The sequence below is a fragment of the Vipera ursinii genome, assembly GCF_947247035.1.
Source record: "Vipera ursinii genome assembly, chromosome: 5".
Lineage (NCBI taxonomy): Eukaryota > Metazoa > Chordata > Lepidosauria > Squamata > Viperidae > Vipera > Vipera ursinii.
Genome location: NC_139518.1, coordinates 74,420,487 through 74,439,270, shown reverse-complemented (window position 1 = coordinate 74,439,270; position 18,784 = coordinate 74,420,487). Strand labels below are relative to the sequence as shown.

Sequence of the window (18,784 nt, the reverse complement as noted above, 5' to 3'; positions counted from 1 at the left end):
TCCTGGGGGTGGTCCAAGATATACTCTGGGTAAGCATACCCCATAGAGCTCCCACCTCTATGGGGCTGCAGATGTAAACCCAAGCCACTCTCCCACCGTGGCTAGTACCCAGGTCCGTCCAAGTCCAAAGGGGAGAGGGGGGTAGGCAGAAGGTTGGTAAGTATATATGTCCAAGGCAGAGGGCTAGGCAGGCCAAGGTGGTAAAGGTGGCCTGAAGACGCCGTTGCCGCCGCCGCAAGCGGCCCGAGAACGGTGCAGGAACCACATGTTGCCGTCGCCCCATTGAGATGACCCACGGTCGTCCTCTCCGCCGCTGAAACGGCCCGAAGACGCCGTCGCCGCCGAAAGCGGCCCGAAACCAGCATAGGGAAACACCACCGCCGCCGAGATGACTCGCAGTCATTTGAATGGGATTGGCATTTGGTGAGTATTAAGTTGAATGCAAAAGTGAACAGTCAGCCAAAAAACCCCACCCCACATTAAAGTGGGATTTTTTTTAGAGTGCAGCAAAGTTAAATATCGCAACCTGGTGTGAAGCTGTGAAACAACAAGCTATCATTTGAGAATCTTTTGTATCAGATATTAAAGAACAGAAGGTCCATGGATTCAAATAAAGTCAATATTTGAACTCAGAGGAGGAGGAGAAGTGTATTAGAAAAAGAAGGATCTGAAGCAAGAGAAAATGGTTTGAGGAAGAAGAGAGGAAGAGAGAGAAACTTGTGGTTGGATAGAGCCAGACATGTCAAACACAAGGCCCGGGGCCCGGATCCAGCCTGCGAAGTGGTTTCATGTGGCCCCCGAAGCCATCCTGGAAACAGTGAGGGAGCGGCCCCCACTGCCTTGGCCCTGTCCCAGAGACCCTTCTTCTGCCAGAGACCCCCAGACCTGTCCCACTCCTGCCCAGGCCCCCATAGGCACCCTTGATGCGAACTATGTAGAGCGGCCACGCCCACCCAGTAGGCCATATGCACTTTAGCCACGCCCACCCAGCAGGCCACGCCCACCCTGGCCATACCCACCCGGCCCCCCGAGGGCAACCACAATGCTGATGTGGCCCTCAATGAAATTGAGTTTGACACCCCTGGATGGAGCTGAGAAGTTCTTCAAAAAGTGGTGAGAGGCTTAAAGAAAAAGGATGATGCATGAAGTTGGTAGAAGCAGTAATGGATTGAAAGGACAGAAAAGTTTGCACAGATGCATTGAATGCTGTTGGTATAATCTAGATTCATCTGGGTTTCCTTACCTTATTTACTGCTTTCTTTTCTGCCCTTTGCCACTACTTATTTCAAAAAGGGTATAAATAATTTTAAAAAGTCTCTTCTGCATGATCAGCACTCAGGCTCAACTTCAGCAAGTCTTTTATCTTTATTTTTTACTTTATTCATTTAGCATTGCAAAACTGAAATAAATTGATTGCACATCATATAAGTAGAACTATTATAACTTACTTTTTGCTAAATCTATGTACTGGTGGCACCCAATATATACCATTTATATGCTTTGGCATTATTAAGTTAACTAATAGATTATAGACCCTAGAAATGTATGCAAGGTTACTTAAAAGAAAACATTATATTCTAAAGAAGTTTGGAAGAAAAAAATCAAAATGGTAGGCAGTTTGGGCATGAACGGTGTGTGTACGAGTGAGAATTTAGCAAAGATCTAATTAACAAATGGAACAGCAAATAAGTACTTTCTTACATCTGCTGCTTCCAGCAGAAAAACTGTACTGGAGGTAACAAGGGAAAAAACATATATTCTTCCTTCCTTCTCCACTCCCTTCCCTGCCCTGCCCAAGGTGATGAATGGTTTCCTCCAATATGAAAAAGAAAAGAAGTGGGTGGAGAGTGTGCATTCATTACACAGTAGGTAGGGAGGAAACCTCACAGCAAATAGCATTTAATGATTTCAGAGTGCAACCCTAATGGGCAGGGAAACAGGTATTGCAAGAAAGAGTATAAGGAGAAAGGAGATTCTTTGCAAAAATAGCAGGTAGGAATGCCACATAATCCATTGTGTGCAGGTGACAAATAAAAATAATCTCTTACTGCCTGGGGGATAAAGTCCCCAAGGAATTAAACTAATGCTTGGTTTCATAACATTTGTTGCAGATTTTGAAATGGGTGCTGACAGTGGCAAATAAGCCAGACACTCATTCTTCCAAAACCAGTAAGCTATATCATTCATGGCAAATCTGATCACTTGAACTAATCTGAACCAAGGTTGAAAGCTGGAAAAGATGCCTAGTTGGCCATGGGAGAGCTACAGGTGTGGCACTGTGCATTTGTCTTTTCATAAATCACTTGGTTTTTCTCAGGTTTCTGAGAAATGATCTAGAGCACAGGTGTCAAACTTGCTACATCATGTGATGTGTTGCGACGTATCGCAACTGTTTTTGCATTGCCGGAGCTGGGGTGGGTGCGGCCTCCATATGATGCAACTGGCCCATGGGCCGGCAGTTTGACACCCCTGATTTCTAGAATGAAGTTAAATAGCTTCCCAGTCTGCTTCAGCTAGGTTGGACCAAGCGGCTCAACATATGAATTATACCCATATCATGTTAAAAGTGTTTTGCTGCTTTTGATCTCCATGTCATCTGGGTTCTCAACTCTCATATTTTAACACTGATTTTAATATAAGGAAAACTGTGTGCATACACAGATATAAAATAAGAGAAAGGTCAAAATAAACGTGTGTGTGTGTGTGTGTGTGTGTGTGTGTGTGTGTGTGCAGTATAGATTGACAGGAATATTTCTTGGCCTGGAAGAGAGAATGAAATGGCCCCATCATCCAGATGTAATGGACTGTCAGGAGGAAGAGCTGCAGCCAGGACAAGATTAGATAAGAGACATCTCAGCCAACAGAAGGAACGGGGACATGGAGAACATCTCAGGAGGGACTCTTAGTTCTTTGGAAAGGAAAGGAAAGGGATAGAAATGTGCTTTCATACTTACATGATTTTTTTATCATCATCATCATCATCATCATCATTATTATTATTTTATGTTGTTGTTATTGTTGTTGTTATTATTTCTATATCAGATTTAGAGACCACCCATCTCACTAACTCTGGGCACTGTACAATTAAAAGCTTATATAAAAACTATACAAATATTGAATTTCAATAAAAGGCAGTTAAAACAGGATGGGAATAATTAAAGTTAAAAAGGTGGGGAGCAAAATGATAACACTTTGAGGCCCCTCCTCAAGAAGCCTGCCCTGGAGCCGGCTATTTTGAACAACTATCGTCTGGTCTCCAACCTTCGCTTTCTTGCAAAGGTTGTTGAGAGCATGGTGGCACATCAGCTCCCTCTGTTCCTGGAGGAAACTGATTATCTGGACCCATACCAATCGGGCTTCAGGCCAGGGTACAGCATGGAGACGGCATTGGTCGCACTGGTTAATGATCTCTGGCGGGCTCAGGACAGGGGCTGTTCCTCTGTCCTAGTCCTATTAGACCGCTCAGCGGCTTTTGATACCATCGACCATGGTATCCTACTGCGGCGTCTCAGGGGGTTGGGAGTGGGGGGCACTATTTTACAGTGGTTCTCCTCCTACCTCCTGGGCCACTTGCAGTCGGTGTTGACGGGAGGGCAGAGGTCCGCCCTGAGGTCTCTCGTTTGTGGAGTTCCTCAGGGGTCAGTCCTCTCTCCCCTCTTGTTCAACATCTACATGAAGCCGCTGGGTGAGCTCATTTGTGGTTTCAGGGTGGGGTATCATCAGTACACTGATGATACCCAGCTTTTTCTTTCCACCCCGAACCAACCCAGTGATGCCCTCGACGTGATGTCCTGTAGCCTGGAGGCAGTCCGGGTTTGGATGGGGAAAAACAGGCTTCGTCTCAATCCTGCCAAGACTGAGTGGCTGTGCATACCGGCATCTCAGACTAACCAACCTTTTCCATCGTTAACTATGGGGGGTGAGGTGTTAACCCCCATTGATAGGGCCCGCAACTTGGGTGTTCTCCTGGATTCACGGCTCAGTTTGGAAGATCATATAGGAGCCGTGGCCAGGGGGGGGTTGCCCAGGTCCGCCTGGTGCGCCAGTTGCGACCCTATCTGGAGCAAGATGCCCTACGCACGGTCACCCATGCGCTCGTGACCTCCCGGCTAGACTACTGCAATGCTCTCTACATGGGGCTGCCCTTGAGGACCACTCGGAGGCTTCAGCTGGTGCAGAATGCAGCCACGCAATTTGTGATGGGAGTCTCCCGATACTCCCATGTAACACCTCTTCTCCGTGAGCTGCATTGGCTTCCAGTTGCCCTCCGGGTGAGATTCAAGGTGCTGGTGATGACCTATAAAGCCCTAAATGGCTTGCGTCCAGGATATCTGAGGGAACACCTGCTGCCAGTGTCAATTTCCCATCGTCCTGTGCACTCCCACAGGGAGGGAATCCTCAGGGTACCACCGGTTAAGGATAGCCAGCGGGTGATACCCAGGGGGAGCGCATTCTCTGTGGACGCGCCTGCACTTTGGAATCAACTGCCAACGGAACTCCAGACTGCCCCCAACCTTCGTTCATTTCGCCGGGACCTAAAAACCTGGCTCTTTGAGCTATCTGGCCTGGACTGAGGGGTTTTAATGATTTTTAAATTGTGATTTTAACTTTTGGGTGCTATACTTAATTTAATTTTAATTTTATATTATATTGTATTATTCTTAAATTTTGCCCTGTAAACCGCCCTGAGTCCTTCGGGAATAGGGCGGTATATAAACCAAATAAATAAAAAAATAAAGTAAAATAAAATAAAATAAAATAAGATTAAATAAATAAATAAATAAATAAATAAATAAATAAATAAATAAATAAAAAATAAATAAATAAATAAATAAATAAATAATCCCCAAAGTTGGCTGAGCCCAAGCAAGCTAGCAGAGACGGGTCTTCAACTCTCCATTCCCTTCCGATAAAGGTTTCCGTGTTTTTGGTCTCTGGTTTACACTGAAGGGCTGACATCATCCTGCCTCTGGTCTTCCTTTGGCACTGCTGCTTCTCCTCTCATCCACGTGACAACCCTATTTTGGGCTAACTTGCGTGGTTACCCAAAAGTTACAATAATCCAACGCCAGCCTGGGCTCCCTAAGGCTGGAGGGGTGGGGGACAAACAAACAAAAGCAGAAGCGGCATGCGACTGTGGGATCCCTTTCCTCGGAGGTGTCCGCCTTCTGCCCCACCCCATCCCCGTTAGCTCGATGTAACGATAAGCCCGCGCGCGGCGGCGCCACCACCCCCTCGCCTCGCCAGAGGGGAGATATGGGGGCTTCTTCCGCGGCGCGACCCTGCCGGGACGGGCGGCCTCTCGCGTGAGAGGAATTAGCGCGCGCCGTCCCTGGCGGCTTGGCACCGCTCAGGGGAGGAAGCCAGGCGAGCGGGTGCAGCTGCTTGGCCGGCCTCGGCCTCTCATTGTTAAGCGTTGTGGAGCGGCGGCGGCAGCAGCGGCGGCTTCATCCGAAGGACGAGGCGAGCCCACCTTCCCAGGTTGAGGAGAATCTGGGCACCCAGCGCAACGGCGGCGGCAGCGGCGAAATGGTAAGCGAGCCTGAGGGCGCCGCCCGCCTCCCTTTGTGTATCTTTCTTGAGCGCGTGGGCTGGGGTGGGTTGGCGGCGTAAGGAGACAAGAAGGCAGGGCTGGCTTTGCCGCCGGGAAGCGAAGGGAAAGGAGGCGCAGGAGCTGCGGGGAAAAGCCGGCGTGTGCGTGTTTGGCAGCGGCGGGCGGTCTCCATTGCTCGCCGCCCCGCTTTGGAGCTTCCGGCGCCTCTAGGTTGGCTGTGGACGGAGGCAAGCTGTTCGTCTCACCTAGCAAGCAGCTTCCTGTGTTTTATAGCACTGCACTGGCGGGGTCTATGAGTGTGGCGTTTGTGAAGGGCTGGGGTGGGCGGGAGGATAGAGTGGGCATGGTTCTACCGGCAAAACTGCTTTCCCCCCCTCTCCAATTGCGGAAAATTGGTGCAGCCGGATCATAGCGACAAGGGCATGGAGAGACCCGGCAGTTGTAGTTGTCTAACATCTCTCTCTCTCTCCTATCAGCCTACAACGGAACCGGCGCTGGCCTTAGTTGTCCCATGGGGCACATCCAACCCCCTGGGAGTAGCAATTGCTGTGATTTCTTGTTCTAGCAGGTGGTGCCTGCAACTCAAGTGTTACCGCATCTCTTCTTGAGCTCATTCTTCACTTCAGGACTGCGGCTTTCTCTTTGCTTGCCCTCAGCAGTTTAGCATGTATTGATTGCGTGGGGTGTGTGGTTTTTAACCATGCTGCCTTTGAATTGCAATCTGATGCCTGTCAGAGAAAAAGGAAATCGGGGTACTGTGTAAAGCTGCATTGAGACGATCCAGGACTAATAATTGACTGGGAGACCACATTGGAAGCAGATAATCATAAATTGCATAAATATATATGGGGGAGAACACTTCACAATTCAAGGTGACTTTACGCTTTGGCAGAACTAAAGCTGTATCCTATTTCCAATCAGATTCAACATACTAACTAAAGAGTAAATTCTGGCTTAGCAACTATTCTTGCCCTGTTTTGTCATTTATCAAGATGATACGTAGAAATCATATTGCTAGAATGGAAAGAAAACAGAGGTTTCATGCAGTTACTTATGTTGTCTTGAACAGTATCCTCCTTTCTTGTAAATCCTCCAGATGTATTGGAAATTAAGCTGCTGGAATGCCTTGAAATACATCTGGATTGTTCCTGGTTGGAAAATAATGGTCTGCAATGCTGCCCTGTCGTTTGTCCTCCTAAGATTTTGAATCAATCATATTTTCTCTTGAAATAATATTGTTTTAAAAGCAATGAAACAGAAATGTTATTATATCACATTACATAAAGAAATGTTTACCATTTCTATACTGTATCCGCCAAAAAGATGCATTATTTCATATAATCGCTGACATGACTGATACTACTAGGACTGGATTAGATCTGAAGGGAGATAATTATCTTGAACAATTCAGCAATTCAGGATCATAAGATCACAGTACAGAGGATAATACCAGGCAGATGTTTTTAATAAAAAAGCAAAACTCAGTTTTAATAATAAAAGCTGTACGTTTTAGATATATGTGTTTTCATGTGTTATATTAGATGCATGAAGCCAAATTTTACCTTGTGCATTACTTTCGGCTTTCACTTTTTAAAATAAACTGGTTGGTTTCTCTCTAAATTTGTTTTCCATCTTACACAGGATGGAGGTAAAATCCTGGTGACATCAGGGTGTTACATTAAGAGGCTGGCTTATCATTTGTTTGGTTCATCATCAAGCAGCCTTATAGTCATTTTTATTTACTGTAGCAATTTCCATTGATGTGGACAGCAATGGCTGTGCCAGTTGGGGAGTATAGTGAATTGGAAGTCCTGCCGTCTGAAATTTGCCACATTGGAGAAATACTCAGGCATGCTGGCTGAGGAATTCTGGGAGTTGAAGTCCACAAGTCGTAAAAGGGCCAAGTTTGAAGACCCCTGCTCTAAAGCAGTGGTTTTCAACCTGTGGTCTGCAGACCCCTTTTTTTCTCATAGAACGCTCAGAACGGAGTTCCGGCACCTTTTTTTGGATGGAACCTTGTAGGGTAGGCAAGGCAGGTTGTATAACATGTGTGAGTTCCGGCACCTTTTTCTTTTACAAAAAAAGCACTGAGAACCACTTATCCAAAGGAAGTCTAGTTTATTTATAATTTTATTTCTTAATTTTTGGGGGCTTATAAACTACTTCAGTCGTGAATGACTTTGAGTGGTATACATCCCAACCTTCCTAAATCAGGCAAAAAATATACAGTAAACATACTTTACAAATAAAATAACATCCATTTGAAGAGCTAGTATGGTGTAGTGGTTAAGGCATCTTGACTAGAAACCTGGAAGTTCTAGGTCGGGTGTCAAACTGCCGGATGTGTCATCCGGAAGCCACGCCCACCCCATTAACGGCAATGGCAAAACTGTCCCGATACATAGCAGTTTGACATATCTGTTCTAGGTAGTTACTCCTCCAACAAGATGACCTTGGAGCAGTCATTAGGAAGGAGTAAATGGCAAATCACTTCCAAGAAAACTGCAGGGACTAGTCAGGAATCAAAACTGCCAGGAATAAAAACTGACTCAAAGGAACAAAAATGAAAAGAAAACTCCCAATCAATCATACTGCTTTGATTGATTATGTGCTATCAAGTCAATGCAGAATCTTAGTAACTACACAGATAGATTTTTGGCGAAGGTTGTTGAGAGTGTGGTGGCGCATCAGCTTCCTTTGTTCCTGGAGGAAACTGATTATCTGAACCCGTACCAATCGGGTTTCAGGCCCGGGCATAGCACGGAGACAGCATTGGTCACGCTGGTGAATGATCTCTGGTGGGCTCGGGTCAGGGGTTGTTCTTCTGTCATAGTCCTATTAGATCTCTCAGCGGCTTTTGATACCATCGACCATGGTATCCTACTGCGGCGTCTCAGGTGGTTGGGAGTGGGAGGCACCGTTTTACGGTGGTTCTCCTATCTCCTGGGCCGCTCACAGTTGGTGTTGACGGGAGGGCAGAGATCCGCCCCGAGGCCTCTCGTTTGTGGAGTTCCTCAGGGGTCGGTTCTCTCTCCCCTCCTGTTCAACATCTATATGAAGCCGCTGGGTGAGATCATTCATGGTTTTGGGGTGGGGTATCATCAGTACGCTAATGATACCCAACTTTTTTTCTCCACCCCAAACCAACCTAGTGATGCCCTCGCCGTGATGTCCCGTTGCCTGGAGGCGGTCCAGGTCTGGATGGGGAGAAACAGGCTTTGTCTCAAGACTGAGTGGCTGTGCATACCGGCATCTCGGGTTAACCAGACTATTCCATCTTTAACGATGGGGGGTGAGGTGTTATCCCCTGTTGATAGGGCTCGCAACTTGGGCATACTCCTGGATTCACGGCTCAATTTTGAAGATCACATAGGAGCCGTGACCAGAGGGGCTTTTGCCCAGGTTCGCCTGGTGCGCCAGTTGCGACCCTATCTGGACCGAGATGCCCTACGCACAGTCACCCATGCGCTCGTGACCTCCCGGTTAGACTACTGCAACGCTCTCTACATGGGGCTGCCCTTGAGGACCACTTGGAGGCTTCAACTGGTGCAGAATGCGGCCGCGCGAGTTGTGATGTGGGTTTCCCGATACTCCCATGTAACATCTCTTCTCCGTGAGCTGCATTGGCTTCCGGTTGCCCTCCGGGTGAGATTCAAGGTGCTGGTGATGACCTATAAAGCCCTAAATGGCTTGGGTCCAGGATATTTGAGGGAACACCTGCTGCCAGCATCAAGTTCCCTTCGTCCTGTGCGCTCCCACAGGGAGGGCCTTCTCAGGGTGCTGCCGGTAAAAGACTGCCAGCGGGTAACACCCAGGGGGAGGGCCTTCTCAGTGGCTGCGCCTGCCCTTTGGAACCAGCTGCCCGTGGAGCTTAGGATTGCCCCCGACCTTCGTTCATTCCGCCAGGACCTGAAGACCTGGCTCTTTGAGCTTTCCGGCCCAAGCTGAGAGTTTTTAATTGGGGGTTTTATATTTTTCAGGGATCAAATGTAATTATTTTTAATTGTTTTTAGCTTTTGTATTGTATTGACGTTTTTAAATACCTTGTAAACCACCCTGAGTCCTACGGGAAAAGGGCGGTATATAAATTCAATTCAATTCAATTCAATTTTCTACAATAGGATTTTTTTTCCCCCAGTTTGGTCTTTCAGTCTTCCAAGTGGTGCACCTCTTGCAGCTATAACTGAGTCTATCTTCTCTTTCCTACCACTTTTTCCAGCATTATAGACTTTTCCAGAGAGCTAGGTCTGCAATAGTAGGTCTGCAATAAGAATATTTGGGCCTGATGTGCCTCGAATGAGAACTCTGCTTGGTTAATGATCTATTGAAATTCAAAAAAATATATCAATACAGGTAGTCCTTGACTTAACAGTTATTTGTTTAATGACTAAAGTTACAACTGTCCTGAAAAAAAAGTGACTTATGACCTTATTTTCACACTTCCAACCATTGTGACATCCCCACGCTCATGTGATCACCAAAATTCTGAGGCTTGGCAATTGGCATGTATGACAATTGCACTGCCCTGGAGTCATGTGTTTGTCATTTGTAACCTTCCCAGCTGGCTTCCAACAAGCAAAGCCAATGGGGAAAGCCAGATTCACTTAACAACTGCAGTAATTTCTTTAACTGTGATTAAAAAAATGTTGCAAAACTCACTTAACAACTGCAATGGAAATTTGGGCTCAATTGTGGTCATAAGTCAAGGACTACTTGTAATCTTTTTATCCCACTTCTTCAAAGTCCAGCATTATTTTCCATAGAGTGTCACAGAGAAAGCTACTGCTGTGCAGTTCGTACCTTTGCGGTTATGGATACATCCTGGCCATATCTTTCCTAATGGCTTCATTCCAAGTTCTAGTATGTAGTGTATTTCTTTTACTGTTGATAGTTAATCTTAAAAGGCAGGAAGTATACATCACTTCATTATCTTTATTGTCAATTCTAAGACTGGTTGCTGGACCTGTTGTCATTAGCTTGGCCTATATATTTAATCTGACTCCCCCCCCTTTTTTTTTTTAACTACGCTCCTTAATTTTTGTTACTGGAGCTTGTGGATCACTTACATGCTATCAGAGTCACATCATCACTATAGCACAACAAGTTATTGATATGTCTTCTTCCAGTTTTAAAGCCACACTCATCTTCCAATCCAGCTTCTATCAAAATATATTCTGCATGTAGGTTGAATAAAGCAGAGAGGTCCCCAACCTTTTAGGCACCAGGGACTGGTTCCATGGAGAAAGGTTTTTCCACGGACCAAAGAATGTATGGTTTTGTGTGCTGCCTGCATCCCAGGGATGGGGCTTTGCTTGTTTGTGTGGACCGGTTGCTGGCTGGTACCGGTCCATGGACCGGGGGTTGGGAACCCCTGGAATAAGAGGAGCCGATAGAGCCTTATCTTATTTTCATGACAACTTGGAGTAACTTAATATTATCTCCGTACTGTGGCTTCCTGAGGTATGTAGAAGGTTTATGTGAGGACAGTAAGATGTTCCGAGATACCCATTTTTCTAACCACAGTCCGCAGCTGAGGCTTTTCTGCAATCAATGAAGCACATGCTGACATTTTTTTTGGGGGGGGAGCATTCTTTGGCTTTCGCCTACATCAGCCTACATCAGCAATAATGCATTATGTTCCTTGGTCTTTTCTAAAGCCAGCTTGAACATTTGGCATCTCTCCATATAGGGCTTAATCTGTGTTGCATGATACTAAGTGTAATTTTGCTAGCATGTGAAATTAAAGATATAGTACAATAATTCATCCATTTTGTTTGGTATTGTTGTGTAAATTGATCTTTTCCAATTTTTTGACCACCGTGTCGTTTTCTAGATTTGATGGCATATCTTAGACAGGCCTCGGTCGTTTTACTGATTCTTCTTCTCCTGCTAGCCATATTTCTGTCGCTATTACACCATTCCAACATGGCAATGATCAGAGTGCTGATCTAACTTCATTTTTAACTTTAGAGGTTCTCTTAAGTAGGAAATACTTTTAAAAATATCTTAGATGTTGACATCTTTACTGTAAAAAATTTCAGTATCATCCTTCCATCTTTGTTTGATCTTTGAATCAACTGTTATCTATCAATTGGCATTATTTAGCTTACCAATTAGAGGTTGGAATCTTCTTGAGTTCAGATATTGTTCTAAAAGAATTTCCTTGTTTTTCCGTGTCTGTTTCCTTCTTTACTGTCTTTCCAGATATTGCTGTAATATTGCTTCTTGTCTCTTCTAACAGTTCTTTGAAATTCTTTATTGTATGTTTTGCCATGTTCATACTTCTTACGTTCCGTGTTCTTGATGTAATTCTGTAATTCTGTCTGCAGATTTTTTTTCCCTCCTGCCTAGCAGTATTGGCAACTAGATATCCCAAACACTTTAATCTAACTATGTCATAAATACTTTTAGTCAGTGGTGGGATTCAGCCAGTTCGCACCACTTCGACAGAACCGGTAGCTAATTTTTTTTTGCCCAGGCCCAAAGTGGACTTCTGGAAGTGGCATCCACACAGAGAACCGGTTGTTCACATATTTGAATTCCACCACTGCTTTTAGTACCCTAAATGATCTTTAATTTTTTCTCTGTACTGTAGCACATAGAATGCCATCTGACCTGAGTGGCCCATTATCCATCACTATATCAAACATCATTTTATATATTATAAAGGTAAAGGTAAAGGTTCCCCCGCACATGCGTGCTAGTCATTTCCGACTCTAGGGGCCGGTGCTCATCTCCGTTTCAAAGCCGAAGAGCCAGCGCTTGTCCGAGGACGTCTCCATGGTCATGTGGCCGGCATGACTAGACGCCAAAGGCGCACGGAACGCTGTTACCTTCCCACCGTAGTGGTCCCTATTTTTCTACTTGCATTTTTACGTGCTTTCGAACTGCTAGGTTGGCAGAAGCTGGGACGAGTAACAGGCGCTCACTCTGCTACGCGGCACTCGGGATTCGACCCGCCAAACTGCCGACCTTCTGATCGACAAGCTCAGCGTCCTAACCCACTGAGCCACCGCGTCCCCTTTTATATATTATATAGTAATACATTTCTATCACTCTAAAACTAACTTAGTATATGTGAATCCAATTTTCATATATTTAGTCTTCTCCTTCTGTGCAGGAACCTGACCATGCCTGGACTTTTTGACTTCAGCACCATGAATAGTATTTTTCTCCTTCTACTGTTTTTCTCTTCTTCCTGGAAATTTACCTGGGCATTTTGAAAACATGCACATTTTTAGTGATCTTTGGGGTTTTTTTATAAAGTGTATTCCCCAATACAGATTTTATAATATATAAAATGCTACTGAAGCTTTTTAACATTCTTGTCTGTAGTCATATTCCAGTTCTTTTACTAAAATAAATAAAGCATATCCAAGATTTATTGCTAGGCAGACAATATATTTTAGTTCTAGGTAATTTATTTTTTAATATGGAATTAGGGATTAATTTGTAAAAAAACTGGAAGAATGTGAAGTGTGTTTGAAGATTCCTTATAAAGCCTTACTGCACTCAATAAACTGGCTGGGGAAAGTAATATGGAACTTATATTTCCATGTGCTAAGTTCAGAGCTGATACTCATGGATGTTACTAGCAGTTGAAGCAGTTGCTGATAGTTGTAATATTACTAATAATGTTTACAAACTGGTGACAATCACACACTATCTTCCTCTTTCTGACATGAAGAGCTGCATCTTAAATTATCTTTTCCTGTATTGAGTCCATTCTCTAATTGAAAGTAGAAATTAATCCCTCCAGGGCTTCATACAATTGTACAAAATACTAATTGTTCCTTTGGGGGAGTAAAAGTGTTATCTTCTACTTTCTGTTTTTCACTGCTCAAAGGAAGTGGGATTGTGCTTCTCAGCCTGTTTATAACAAACAGCTATAAAACCAACTGTGATTGGCTAAGTCTAAGCAGAAATGAACAGCAATGCACGAATAGCTTGTCGCTGTATATCCTGTGCCTGCTCTATATTAGGACACTTCCACATTTTAAATGTGGCTCATCAAATTGCATGCAGTGTCAGAAACAAATCAAGTCTAATTGAATCATAAAAGTAATTTTTAATTGAAAAAGAAAGTAATAATAACTTTTGGGCAGAAATTACTTCTTGGGAGTCATAAAGGTAAGTTAAAAACAGCATTGAATTTTGGATAAAATTAGTTTTTGATTAGTTCAGATTTTTGTTCTGCCGTGACATATACTCTTTGATATTAGATTAGATGCTTATTCACTAATTTAATTCACAAGATTGCAACTCTGAAAACAGAACAGGATAATTTTCATATGTCGCCTGATAGTATGCTCCTTGCATATGGAATAAAAATCAGATAGATTATATGGGCTTTTAATATGTGTCGTGTTGGAAATGCTATGATTAAGCACTGTGCATTTAAAAATGGGAAATGTTTTATCTAGAAACTTTTGTTTTAAACAGAAGTTAAGTTGGTTTTGAGTTGGGATGGGTAAGTACATTAACCAAGTTATGTTGGTTTTGAGTTGGGAGGGATAAGGTACTTACCCCTCCCAACTCAAAACCAACATAACTTGGTTAAGATCCTTATCCCTCCCAACTCAAAACCAACATAACTTCTGTTCAAACCAAAAGTTTCGAGAATCTAGATCAAGCATGTCAAACTGCCGGCCTGCGGGCCGGATGCATCACAATGAAACCATGCCCTCCCTATTGCCGGCAATGGGGAAAAAGTCACAATACGTCACACGATGTCACGTGACATCGCAAGTTTGACATGCCTGATCTAGATCAGGGGTGTCAAACTCAATTTCATTGAGGGCCGCATCAGCACTGCAGTTGCCCTCAAGGGGCCGGGTGGGCATGGCCTACTGGGTGGGCGCGGCCTACTGGGTGGGTGTGGCCTACTGGGTGGGCGTGGCTAAAGTGTGTATGGCCTACTGGGTGGGCATGGCCAGCTCTACATCGTTCGTATCAAGGGTGCCTATGGGGGCCTGGGCAGGAGTGGGACAGATCTGAGGGTCTCTGGCAGAAGGAGGGTCTCAGGGCCAAGGCAGTGGGGGCCATTCCCTCACTGTTTCCAGGATGGCTTTGCGGGCCACATGAAACCACTTCGTGGGCCGAATCCGGGCCCCAGGCCTTGTGTTTAACAAGTCTGATCTAGATGATACATTCCCCATTTTAAAATGCACAGTGCTTAAATATAGCATTTCCAACACATGACATAACACATTAAAAACCCATGTAACTTATATGCAATTCTTTGAGGTTTGATGCTGGACTCAAAGTTGGAGCCTGCTATGATGTCACTGGAAGCCAGATGAACCCCAACCCTATTTTTTTTTAAAAAAACACCCTGTTTCTTGTTTTCTGTAATGATGGAGTAAATGCTGAATTTTTCATGAGAGATATGTGGGTCAAACCTGGTCAGCTTTTTTCCCCCAATCTTCAATTATTTGGTTTCTGTATGTTTCATACTTGTGCTATCTTTGGAGGAAGATGGTACATAGTGACAGCATTAAAAAGAATGTCAGCTTTATGAGGGCAGAATGACTTTAATTGTTACTTGTTTTTGGTAAAAAAAATAATGAGATGATTTATAGACACAGATGTCTTATGATTAAGAGAAATATTATGTAAATAGATAGCACTGGAATTGTTGGGAGGAATGATGATAAAAACATAAGTAAATCATATTGGTGCAGAAGTGGCCTATACCTTGCCTTAGTTTTTAAAAACTGTTCATTGTCGGATTAATGAAATTAAAAGGGCTTGGTTGCCAGATTAAATGAAGTATAATACTTAGGTTCTGTGGAAAATGATAAAAATTTATCTTCCACTATAATGTTTCTTCCAAAATTTTGTGGACTGTGTTAGTTGCTAAATACTATTAGCTAATAAGAATGTAGGCATATGTGCCATGTAGTTAAGGTTCTGAATTAGGATTGAGGTCACCATCACCAACAGAAGTTCATTGTGTGACTAGGCTGATCATTCTTGACAGTCCAACTTATCTCACAGGGCTGTTAAGAGGAGATCATGAAGGAAGAGAATGTGACATATGCCATCTTGAATGTTTGGAGAAAAGGGTGGGATATAAATCTAATGAGTCCATAAAATAAATCATCTTCAATGTCTCCCCAGTAAAGTAAAAAAGTAAAAAAATGTAAAGTAAAAAACAACAACAAAAAAGAAAGCACGGAGACACTGCATTAAAACATTTCAGATGAAAATATATGACTTAATACTGTATGGCAAGGGTCTTCAAACTTGGCCCTTTTATGACTTGTGGACTTCAATTCCCAGAATCCCTCAGCCAGGCATGCTGGCTGAGGAATTCTGGGAGTTTATTTTTTATTTATTTATTTATTTTTATTTTATTTTGATTTGTATACCGCCCTTCTCCCTAGGGACTCAGGGCGGTTCACAGGGCATATATAAATAACGATACAAAAGTTAAAAAAAGATTAAACCAATGCCCAGTTAAAAAACAATAATACAATACTAAGAACAACAATTTAAAAACCCATATTTCCCCATCAGGCCAGACCAGCTAATTCAAATAAGTGGGTCTTCAGGCCGCGACGGAAGGTTCGGAGGTCTGATGTCATCTGGAGCTCCACCGGCAGTTGATTCCATAATGCCGGAGCGCCCACAGAGAAGGCCCTCCCCCTGGGGGCCACCAGTCGGCATTCCCTGACCGGAGGCACCCTGAGGAGGCCCTCTCTGTGGGAACGCACAGGGCGGAGGGGAGTTGACGCCGGCAGCAGGTGGTCCCTGAGGTAACCCGGACCCATGCCATGTAAGGACTTAAAGATCATAACCAAGACCTTGAACCTCACCCGGAAGACAACTGGTAACCAATGCAGCTCGCGGAGCAAAGATGTAACATGGGAGTACCGGGAAACTCCCAAGACAACTCTCGCGGCCGCATTCTGTACCAGTTGGAGCCTCCGAGTGGTCTTCAAGGGAAGCCCCATGTAGAGAGCATTACAGTAGTCAAGGCGAGAGGTCACGAGTGCATGAGTGACCGTACACAGGGCATCCTGGTCCAGATAGGGCCGCAACTGGCGCACCAGGCGAACCTAGGCGAAAGCCCCCCTAGTCACGGCCACTATATGATCTTCCAGGGTAAGCCGTGAATCTAGGAGGACTCCCAAGTTGCGAGCCCTATCCACGGGGGGTAAGAGCTCACCCCCCATAGAAAGAGATGGAACATTTTGAATGTCCCGGGATGCCGGAATGTACAGCCACTCAGTCTTGTCAGGGTTGAGTTGAAGTCTGTTCCTCCCCATCCAGACCCGAACCGCCTCCAGGCAACGGGACATCACAGCGAGGGCATCACTGGGGTGATTTGGGGTCGAAAAGAAAAGTTGGGTATCATCGGCATATTGATGATACCCAACTCCAAAACCACGAATGATCTCACCCAGCGGTTTCATATAGATGTTGAACAGGAGAGGCGAGAGAACCGACCCCAGAGGAACTCCACAAACGAGAGACCTAGGGGCCGATCTCTGCCCCCCTGCCAACACTGACTGCGAGCGTCCCAGGAGATAGGAGGAGAACCACTGAAGAACTGTGCCTCCCACTCCCAATCCCCTGAGACGCTGCAGCAAGATACCATGGTCCATGGTATCGAAAGCCGCCGAGAGGTCTAATAGGACTAGGACAGAGGAATATCCCCTGTCCCGAGCCCTCCAGAGATCATTCACCAGAGCGACCAATGCCGTCTCCGTGCTGTACCCGGGCCTGAAACCCGATTGGTAGGGGTCCAGATAATCCGCTTCATCCAGGACCAGAGGGAGCTGATGCGCCACCACACTCTCGACAACCTTCGCAAGAAAGCAAAGGTTGGAGACTGGACGAAAGTTGTTCAATACAGCTGGGTCCAAGGCAGGCTTCTTGAGGAGCGGTCTCAGCACCGCCTCCTTCAAGACGGTGGGGAAATAACCCTCACTCAAGGAAGCAGATATAACCGGCTGGAGCCAGCCTCGTGTCCTCTCCCTAGCTGCATAAACCAGCCAGGAAGGGCACGGGTCCAACAAACATGTGGAGGAGCTCAGCCTCCCCATAATCCTGTCCACTTCATCAGGGGTCACAGAATCAAACTCTTCCCAGGTAACATTGACAAGACCGCCCGTGTCCTGATCGCCTGACTCTGCCCAGTTGGAGTCCAAACCGGTCCGAATCCGAGCGATTTTATCCGACAGATGTTGACTAAATTCCTCGGCACGACCCTGCAAGGGATCCTCCCTCACCTCCTGATTAAGAAGTGAGCGAGTCACCCTAAACAGGGCGGCCGGGCGATTATCTGCGGACGCGATGAGGGTGGAGAAGTAGTTACACCTCGCCACCCTCATCGCTGCGAGATAAGACCTAATGTAGGTTCTTAACCACAACCGGTCGGGTTCGGATCGGCTAGACCTCCAACGGCTCTCTAGGCCCCGTTTCCAATGCTTCATCTCCCGGAGCTCCGCGGAGAACCATGGAGCTCGCTGGGATCTGCGCCGGGTCAGGGGCCACAAGGGTACAACCCGGTCAAGTGCCTCAGTGGTTGCCCTTTCCCAGGCTTCCACTAAGGCATCCGCCGAGCTGTGAGCAATGGAGGCAGGTGGGGACCCCAGCGCCGCTTGGAATCTATCGGGATCCATTAGGCGTCTGGGGCGGTACCATCTAATTGGCTCCGTACCCCCACGGCGGGGGGTGGCAAAACGGAAGACCAGCCGCAGGAGATGATGATCGGTCCATGACAGGGGCATAATAAATGGAGAGCCCCCACCAAGATCATCCAACCACCGTCTAGATAAAAAAATCAGGTCAAGGGTGTGGCCTCCCTCATGAGTTGGCTCAGAAATTACTTGCGTCAGGTCCATGGCCGTCATGGAAGCCATGAACTCCCGAGCTAACTCAGATGAACCTCCCAGGGATGGTAGATTGAAGTCTCCCAAAACTATAAGTTTGGGAAACTCAACCACCAACCCCGAGAGGATATCGAGCAGCTCGGGCAGGGCTGCCGCTGTGCGACTAGGCGAAATGTACACCAGCAGCAAGCCCAACTGCGCCCCAGAACCAAATCTCACAAAGAGAGACTCACACCCGACTATCTGAGAAACGGTGGTCTCCCGCGGACATAAGGTCTCCCTAATAGTGACCGCCACTCCCCCACCCCTGCCATGAGCTCGTGGCCGGTGTAGCACCCGGAAGCCTGGTGGGCAGAGGTCAACCAAAGGGACCCCAACCTCTGGGCCC

At 45.7% G+C, this 18,784-nt stretch overlaps 1 protein-coding gene across 4 annotated transcripts in view; it reads left to right on the top strand.

Moving 5' to 3' along the window:
- Window positions 1–5,207: 5,207 nt before the first annotated feature.
- STAMBPL1 (STAM binding protein like 1) overlaps window positions 5,208–18,784 on the top strand; it is a 35,519-nt gene continuing 21,942 nt past the window's right edge. For 3 of the 4 annotated variants that reach the window (XR_014492611.1, XM_083363409.1, XM_083363407.1), the window contains exon 1: window positions 5,208–5,532. The gene's annotated coding sequence lies outside the window, so the exon portion shown is untranslated. Of the gene's footprint in view, window positions 5,533–13,602; window positions 13,685–18,784 lie in introns of those variants that run through there. The other variant, XM_083363408.1, reaches the window with a different exon arrangement.